Raw genomic sequence first — 10,686 nt, forward strand, 5'->3', positions numbered from 1 at the left:
ATATATATATATATATATATATATATATATATATATATATATATATATATATATATATATATATATATATATATATATATATATATATATATATATATATATATATATATATATATATATATATATATATATATATATATATATATATATATATATATAATTATAAATATAAATAGATAATTAAGATGAAGATTGGTCAGTTATTAATTCAGATTTTTGTAAGTACGTACAATTAAGATAAATTCATTATCTTATGTGACATTTGAAATTTTTCGAATGTACCGTAGATATTTCAGGCCTCATATGACTATTGTTTAACTGACAATCAAGATATAGAGATAGGACAATTTACTAATCAACCAATCGCTTAGATATTAGCAATCATTCAATATCTTATAATGTTTGATGAGAAATTTTTCTGGTGTAGATATTTTAGGGCCCCGTAAACATTTAGGCTGGCTTTACTCGTAAAGATATATATCAATTAAACTTTATCGTCGGTTAATAGATTTTTTTATGAATAGTATATTGATACATTTATAAACATTCAGGCACTTTACAGTATATATTATGTACTGCTTTACCCATTGCGTTAATGAATTTCTCCGCAGAAAGATGTATGAAATAGTGTCTAGGGCTCTATCGAGATCTGGTGTAATATGGGGAAAACTATGGACTGTGGATCTTTTAGAAACTATGATTACGTCTCGGCACTTCGACAAATCTAGAATGAAACAAAGCTTAAATTGATCCAAATCATTCCCCAGAGCCATACTCTGTGCCTTGTTTTACGCTATGATTATTGATTAACTGACAATTATCATATATATAGCTAGGACAAATTGCTCATTAACAAATGGCTTAGATATCCATAATTAAGATTCCACAATCAATATTTCATGTAAGATTAAAAACTATATGTAATACAGGTCCATAATATATGTCGTTAAACTGACAATTTAAATATAGCTGATATATGTATGAGCACATCTGAATTAGTCTCATCGACTGATCAGTACTTGCATCTTAAACTGCCGTACTTACGGCGACTGGTCATGCTCTTCAATATTGCCAAAATTTACCGAAATCTAACTGATTCAAATAATATCTAAAAGCATTACTGTGTGTCAAGTGACGCATAGTAGATATCGTTTAACTGACAATTAGAATATAGCTTGAATTACCCATTAACGTATTACTTAGATATCTACAATTAAGGTAAATTCATTTGTTATGTGAAAATATTTTTAATTCAGGTCCATGGACATTTAAAGCTGATACATGTGTATCTGAGCACATTTATTTGTATCTAGTGAACCTATTGTGTCTTCATACAGCTGTATTAGTTTTGACACATATTGCCAAAATCATTTATCGCAGATTTACTTCCGATCGGAGGGAGATAAAACAAATCTGTGCACAAATACATTCCTGAATTTGGAGGGGAGAATATTTCAATTTCACTGTGTATGTCAGATTGAGAGCCTTATTCTGACAGGATATCCTAAACTTATCTTATTCCTCTTGCTAATAGCTATCTTTTACTAACCCCTCTCCTTCAATCTATATTCCAGCATCATGACTCGCACCGCACTAGGGAGGTCCAGTCATAACAAGGTCTTTCGATCCTTATACACAGTGTACTGTAAAAGGGAAATAAAGATTATATAGCCATTCGGCTAAGGGAATTTCTAATTTACCACTAAAAATATGCTTTTTTATCTTTAATTTCTGATGAATTCAAATAGTGACGAATTCACCACATCTGAAATTCTACTCATGTAGATTTTCAGGCTCCATATAAATATTGTTCAACTGACAATTAAAATATAGCTAGTATGTAACTAATTAATGGTTCGCTTAGATACCTAGAATTTAATTAAAATTAATTCAATGTAATGAATATAAGTGAAACTTATTCAAAATTGCACAGTGGATGAGACGACTGTATCGCGCAATGTCATCTGCGTCTAACTGGGCCACGTGTGTGTGTGGGATCTGTTGAATCAGTTAGGTTTTGGGGGATTCTGGGTTAATTAAGCTAGGTATCAAAAGCTCTGATGCAAAATTAGCAGTTCAAATAGTGATTAATTCAAATTCGTACCGGATCTGAAATTCTTCTCGTGTAGAAATATCAAGCCCCATTTAAGATATTGTCCGAGACAATTTCAATTATAGCTAGGACATTATCAATTAACTTATTGATTAGGTATCTAATTCAGCATCTTCATATAAGGTAAAAGTGCTCAAATCTAAACCATAGGGGTTGATTAGACAACTGTATAATTTAATATTGATTGATAATATTGATTGATAGATAAAGAATACTGGGTATATTTTAACTCTGTCTCTTGTGCGTGGGATTTAATGAATCTTTAAGGCTTTGCAGAATTCTGGATTTGTCGAGTTGTGGGAATGATTCGAGGTTTCTTAAATCTGTAGAACCATGTTACTTATAGGATCAGTGTGCTCAATGCTGGCAGCGCACTCACTCTTCAGTTAGTTACATTATCATAATTACAAAATCATTGTATATATTAGGAGCAATATTTAGAATTAATGAAATGGATTAGAATACCATTCCCTGGGTACAGATGTCACCATCTGTGGGTAGAAAACATCTCTTAAGTTTATTAACTGATGATGAAGTAAATTTGATAATACGAACATGGTTTAGCTGACAATCGGAATATATATAGGCCAATATTACTAGCAGGTTTGCACTGTATGATGGGCCTGGGTTTCAATAAAAGACACATCAAGAATTTCAAGAAGATAGAAGAGAAAACAGTTGAAAAACGATTTGATAAGATTGATTATGAATTACTAAATTTGTTGTAACTCTGGTATTCCTAGAGATGTCTATAGATGCTTTAGTTGAATTGCTGTTAAACTATAATAATCAACCATTGCTTAGATATTTAGAATATAGATGAATTACTATATGAGTTGAATTTCATAAATATCATTTATGACTATTATAAAAATCTACGTATCGATCCACATTGCTGATCTTATATATGAATTGACATGATAATTATGATCAGTGATATTCGAAAGGATTTTCTGCTCAAAAGGTTTTGCTCTTTTCTTCAGCTTGCCGTTTCAGACTGATTGGAAGATAGTTTGAATGAACCGGAATCGAATTTCCCAATTATGTAATTCGATTTAAGACATACTCGAGAAAAACTACAATAAACTTTAAAAAATTAGACAAATTTAAACGGTGAAAATAACAAAAAAATTAAAGTTAGACAAAATTCTCCCACCTTGTAAACTTTCGGACTAGTTACATGAAAAAAAGACAAAATATTGTAAAATATAGTTATTTCCAAAATCTCGATGTATTGAATTAGGCAGAAAAAAAAATAGATAAAATTATTCAACCTTGTAAACTTTCGGACTAGTTACATGAAAAAAAAAACCAAATATTGTAAAATATAGTTATTTCCAAAATCTCGATGTATTAAATTAGGCAGAAAAAAAATAGATAAAATTATTCAACCTTGTAAACTTTCGGACTAGTTACATAGAAAAAAAGACCAAATATTGTAAAATATAGTTATTTCCAAAATCTCGATGTATTAAATTAGGCAGAAAAAAATAGATAAAATTATTCAACCTTGTAAACTTTAGGACTAGTTACATGAAAAAAAACCAAATATTGTAAAATATAATTATTTCCCAAATCTCGATGTATTGAATTAGGCAGAAAAAAAGTTAACCCCAATCAGTCACTTAATATGTGCTTCGACTATTTAAACGGTGAAAACGACCAAATAAATTGAAGTTAGACAAAATTATTAAACATTGTAAACTTTCGGACTATTTACATTAAAAAAAGACCAAATATTGTAAATTTATCTTCAACAATAATATAGTTATTTCCAAAATCAGAATTAGGCAGAATAAAAGATTGTTTGAATGAACCGGAACCGAAATACCAATTATGTTCTTGGACTTAAAGAAAAAAGATCTGTAAAAACGACCGCCGATCACGCAACTATATCTGTACTTCGATTTCCGATTTTGAAAAAAACCGCCGTATCGCTGCCGGCAGGTGTGGTAGGTTTGTAAGGGACACCAACTCGAAAAGTCAAACGAGAGCTTGAGGTCAACAACTCATCAAAAATCTGCCAATTAGAGAAAACAGTGCACAGAAACCAACCGACTTAGGAGATCCTCGTCGATGATGAAACCGGCAATCATAAAAGGTAACTTGATATACATGGAGTTATAACGATGATTTCTAAATGTCGTGATTACAGGATATATTTATTTACTCATTGCAGCTAAGTTTCAACTATAAGAAAGAGACCAGCATAAAATCAACTACTCATCTGAAATCTACGGATTTGAACAACCCACAGAAGAATCAAACTCATTAGATGGAAATTACCGGTATATAGAAATTTCAGGCCTCATGAATATCATTTGATAAGTGATTATCATCGAAATCTATTTACCTGTCCACATGGCTGATCTTAGAACTTTTATCTTTACTAATCTTACACCTTGGAGTAATAAATTTTTCAAATGATTACTACAAGCTTAAACATTGATGAACTAGTCCTACTACTGTAATTATTTATTGGGGTTTAATTCGGCAATTGACGTCAATGAACCTAATTCTGATTTTGGAAATAACTATGTTAACTAAGTAAAAAACACGGTGGCTTGTAATTTGAAATGACATGTAAGTTATGATAAATCTGTCTAAAATGTTTTGCTTTCTTCACTTTGTTTCAGTCAAACTACATCCCGGAAATAATGGCCTGAAGAAGACACAAGTAGACAAATACCCATTGACCCATTTGCTGATGAAAACTGCAGAAGCCCAGATGAGAAGTTTAGGAGCCAGCGACAGATTAATCACTCAACGATGGAATCTTCTTCAATCGGTGGTTGATTTCTATAAAACATTTTATCAGGAGCAGCAGAGATGATAGTGTATCTTATGAAAACTGATTCGCGCAGCAAAGACAATGGATTATCTTATAAAATCTGATTCAGGATAAACACCGAAGCAGCAAAGACAATGGTTTATCTCATGAACACTGAGATCTAGCAGCGGCAAAGACCTCTGTAGTAAAGTATTGATTTTTTTTACTAATATCACCCTTTTTCAGACCAGTCTGATAGGTAACATAGTTTAAAAAATTTACCTGATTGCGTGGAATAGAGTATGAAAATAGTTGTTGAGTCGAATATTGAAAATAGTTGGATAATTAGGTTCCTTTGGCCTGAGAAAGGAACTCTACGTTTGAATATTTCAATATAGAGAAAACTATTTTATAATGAGTTTGTAAAAAGATGTGTCATGTGTTTTGCAATGTGACAGAAATATCCTTCTTAGAGTCTAATAAAAGCTAAGCTCCATTAATTCACGATATTGGTCTTCGATCTTAGGTTGATAGATAAGTTGAGTTGGTTAGTCACTAGGAGTATGGTCACGTCGAGCGCCTAGTTTTGCGTCGTAGGTCTGTTGAGTTAACGCCTAAACTGAGATATAGTTTCAACATGATATTGTAAGTTTTATTGTGCTTACCATAGTTAAACAGAGTCAATACAGTGGCTTTGCCCTGTAGATATCACACGGTTAGGAAACATAGAACATAACGTTCTATGCACAAATAATAAGTATTTGCAGAATTGTAGATGTACTAATTTGATGGCATTGATATTTTCGAAGGCCCGTGTAACCAATTTGAGAAATGAATTATATATTTCGATTTTCACATGGAGTTTTAACTTTGAGCCTCCATCAATCTGTTCGATGCTACGTATTTGAAAGCAAAAGTTTTATCTAAAAGGAGACCATTATTTATATTTGAGAGGTAAAGCTAAAGTTATAGCTAGGACTAATTTTGAACGTTTTAACATTGTTTATAGCTGTTTGAACTTCTTTTATTGTAATGGGTAAATCCATATCACGAGATGGCTCTCGTGAATAATCACTTAGCTTCAAATCGGGTGTATAATGATTATTAAGGAGTGCCAGTGAATCAGTAGCGCTTTTTTAAAATGGGCCCAGAACTTTACAGTGAAAAAATGCCTGCAGTTGTAAATAGAGGAGTATAAATAATACATAACTACAAACTACAAGTACATAAATTAATTCTAAAAAATAAAAAAACCAATAAATAATAAATAGAATAAACAACAATACAAACAAACAACAAATTTATATTCTATTTACATGAAAAGGCATTTTTTCAAATATTTATCAACAAGGTTCTTCATTTATCGAACAACCTTCCCTAAGTATAGCGAAAACCCGAGATCTTTTCTGTTGTTATTCAAAGCATTCTATCAACTCAGTTATTGTAATGAACAAAACAAATAACCATAAACCTTTACTAAATCGAAAACATTTAAAATAATAACTGATATGATAGAATGCTTTGAATAACTGTGATGAAAGATCGACCCGTCCTTTCAACTAGCCGCGCTCAATCACTGCTGTGACTGTTTATTGTTATACATGGGTAAACTTACTATACATGGGTAAACTTACTATCTAAAATCTGGTAAAAACAATTTTACTTTTTAGAAAGAATTCAAAACAGCTATAAACTTAAGTTATTGATGTTATTGATTAGTTACCGATTGTATAATTATGTTGAAGCTGCCAGGAAAAACGTCAGAATACTTAGTATGTAATGTCAAGGTGTTTGGAAATCTTTAAGACAAGGCAAAGTTGGCAAAATTCTAGTTCTCTAGAGAAAGTAATGATTAATTGATACAAAGAGTTCCAGAGTGAATCTGAGTTTCTCATCTCTAGTTTTAATGCTTTTATGTTGGAGACTGTTATTGTAACACAGTTCGTGGGATAAAAGCTTCGAGACATAGAATTACACAAGCCCGGTGGATGAGTGATTATGATAACCTTCATGCCCTAATGAAAATATACTTGTCCCGCGCAGTTGGACTAGTGCTTAGATCAGACCCTGCTTTGTTTCAAATGTAGAATTTTTGAAAAAAGTAGTTGATAATGTTTGAAGAAATCTCTTAAAGACGAGGAAAATTTGGCAATATTTTTAGTTTTTTAGTAATAATTAAGATTAATTAGTTAACCTTGCGCTTTCCAGAGTGAGTGAATTTGTAGGTTTAATGTTTTTATTTTGAACTGTTTTAAAATAACTCATTAAGCCACCAGGGTATAATTGTTGTGCAAGAATAAAACGACAGACATGTTCGTCATTCATGTTAGAACTGTTCAATTGTTTAGTTACGTGTATTGCAACTGTTTTCCTGTGGTGCTCATCAATGGTTCATAAAATACTATTTTCATTAAGGCCCTTATGGAAAATAGAGGAGCAAAATAGAGGAGCAAAATAGAGGAGCAGTCTCTTGATAAATGAGGATATATGAACAGTGTTAATTAGCAGATTGTGCCAGCAATATATGGACTCTTAAAGACAAGGCAAAGGTGGCAAAACTCTTAGTTACCTTAAATTATATTAATTATCGTAAAATAATGTTGATGAAAATAAAATCAAAGACTGTTTAGTTAATCATAAGCTTTCCAGTTTGAATTTGTGTTTTTATCTCTGGTTTTTATATTTTATGTTGGAGACTTTTTTGAAATACAGGTCATGTTGAAATGTCAAAATACAGGTCATGTCAAATGACTGGGGCACTTCCTCAAGTATATAAATACCTGTCATTTAGGTATGATTGTTGTTGCGGGGATAAAATGACACGTTCATGTCAATTGTTCATAAAACACTGATTTATTAAGGTCCTATCGAATAAAGTTGAGCTTTTTCTTGACAACTGAGATGTCCTCAATCTCGATGTCATTTGAAAAGTTGACGATGATAGATTCATATTTCATGAAATATAACAAAGTGTCAGTTATATTGACCTCATGAATTGTCAAATTCATAATCTTAGACTTTAGGACCAGTCCTTTTTTTGGTGTTTTATGGATCAAAGTTTACAACTCTTTGTGTATTTTTGTTATTTTCCCATTGATGCAAATTGTATGAATCAGCTGTAGTGGAAATATATCATATATACAGACTTATAAATACCTTACATGTAACTTTTGTGATTTTAAAGTTAGTACAATTTCATACATATAATAGAAATAAAATTGCTATTAAAATTTGAGAAAATAAGCTAAAAGTTAATAATTTGATATGTGAAAATAAAATGATGTAAAGAATTTAAATTATATTGATTATTCCTACGCTTTCCAGAGTATTTGGCCAGGTTTATCTCTGTTTTTAGTGCGGGGGCCATTGACAATTGAGTCCATGGTTGGGCCATAGACTTTTTTGTTTTAGAGTCTTATGTTTGGACCTAGGGGCGTATAAACACTCATTTATAGTTTATACGCCTATGGTGGTTGGACTAGTTTTTGAAAGTCCACGTGTTTGAGGAGCTTACGTTATAATTCCTCGAGCAATCCTGGCATTTTGTATAATTGTTGTATGAGAATAAATATGATTTTGAAATTTGTCATTCGTTGAGTTAAGCAACAAGTGTTACTAAAACGAAGCACTACTAAATAAAAAGACTATATGCACCAGAGAAAACCGACCAATTTACGTTTCACATGCATTTGTTTATATCAGGTATTGCCTACACTTATTAGCAGAGGTGGTTGAATACACAGATAGCACCCCTAGTGATGATTTCTAATGAGTGCAATAGCTCATCGGACTTCGTTTTAGTCATGCATAGTTCTTCTGTTAGTATTTTTTCCACTCAACACGCGCGGCCCGCCCTAATTGATATTAATCAGTAAACCACGGCACTCCCCAATCCGCCGTCACTGGGCCAAATTCGGTTTTCGTATCTAGTCGACTAGTGGTCTGAACTAATAACCGAATGCGCTTGACTTTCGAACTATTTCCGGAATATAGTTCCGACTAACGGAGATTCGGTTTCGTTTAGTTCGACTGTAGTCGACTTACTCCGATAACCGAAGGTGGCGAAACGAAGCATGATTGACGCACCGTATCCACCGTCCTCGGCGTCGTAGTAGCGCTACGATCATGTACCCAACCACGGTAACCCCAGATACTACGTTCTTGTAGTAAGTGGTTAAAGTTTAGTCGCGCGATCGGCGGATCCACAAACATACTAAGCCAAATATTCAAGCCCATCTCTAGTCTGAATACAACCAGTCGTTGTTACGGTTGGAACGACGGCTAGGTACACTAGACTAGCCCATCTCCGATTCAAAAACACTTTGCCACCAACGACAAAATTTAGGTGACAACTACGTGTGTTCTTGGTGAATAAACCTGTCAGATATTTTCAAGCCCAACGATTTGGTAACTACGTAACTAAATCCCTTAACTAGTAGAGTTCAGTTCACTAGTCAGTACCGGGTAGCGAAAGTGAAACTACCTCGCCGACAGTACTGTGTGTACCGGTACCATGAAACTGGTATTTCCTTCACCCAGTCATGCGAGTGGCCGGTTCGCGGCGCTCCGTATACTGCGTATACTAAAGAGCTCGCGTGAACCACCCCTGACACGATAGCGATATACCACTGACACTAAGGTTCTCAGTGAAGTTTTCCCATTACCGCGAAAAAAAACGAAACCACAACGTAACTAAAATTCGAATTGTGGAACTTCTTCGATTATCTGAGTCAGAGTGCATATCAAAACATTACAGGTTTACGCACATATTCATTAAGGGGCCCAAGAGGAAATTTCACAGGCTGGCAAGGCTTGAAAATGAAAATCGTAAAGAACAAACAATGGAGAATACAGTCTAAGTGTCGAAAAATTCGGTTCATAGAATTTGATAAGATACGGGCCAAAGTTCCCGTATGGAGATGGGTATGACGATAAACAGCTGTCATATTCTGTGTATTTTCAGAGACAATTTATCGTTTTAGAGAAAATTGCAATATAAAAATGTCAAGAAAAAAAGATAAGGCATTATTCGAGGTTTTTGTTAGGGGATTACCACAATTAGTTAAAGAATAACAGCTGCGAGACTTCCTTTGGAATTCAGGTGGCGTGATGGTTACTGTCCTTATGATTTTTCCAAATTATTTTCTTGAATTTCTAGTGTAAAGACATTATCTATCTAGAGTTGACGCGGATTCAAACTATTCTAAGACTTTCAAAAAAGTTTAAGGGATAGAGCTACCAAAAATCATCAGGGTAGAAATAAAGGCTTCGGTTTTATTCAGTTCGAAGACGAGAGATCATTTGAAAAGACCATTAATCTGAAAGAGGTGGTGTAAAAAATCGATAATTGTAGCTTTATGGACATAGTCCTTGCATCATAGGATATCATTGGTCTTTTTTTATATATTCAGAAATTCTTTGGCAAGCCGTTGGTTTTTGTAGAATCAAACAAAGGTAAACGTAATTCGTCATGTTACAACCGGGATTTAATCATATTTCAATTTTTTAGAGCTTTCACCAAAACATGATTTGATAGGGTCGAATTTCTCGATTTCTAACGAAACTGATATCGGTAAACGAGAGCGACAAAAAAGTTCAAAGGTTCAAATTGATTTTCTTTATTGAGTTTATTACTGTGCATATTCGACGACCAATGTCAAATCGAGTCACATGGGCGAGTGGGACATCGTCATTGCCAAACAATGTTGCTCTTATCATTCAAAATCCTCACTAGTCAGATTTCTGAATAACGTCCGTAAATCCAGACACGTTCATAAATGAAACAGGGAGGTCACTCCCACCT

The sequence above is a fragment of the Tubulanus polymorphus genome, chromosome 7 (genome assembly GCF_964204645.1).
Source record: "Tubulanus polymorphus chromosome 7, tnTubPoly1.2, whole genome shotgun sequence".
Taxonomy (NCBI): domain Eukaryota; kingdom Metazoa; phylum Nemertea; class Palaeonemertea; order Tubulaniformes; family Tubulanidae; genus Tubulanus; species Tubulanus polymorphus.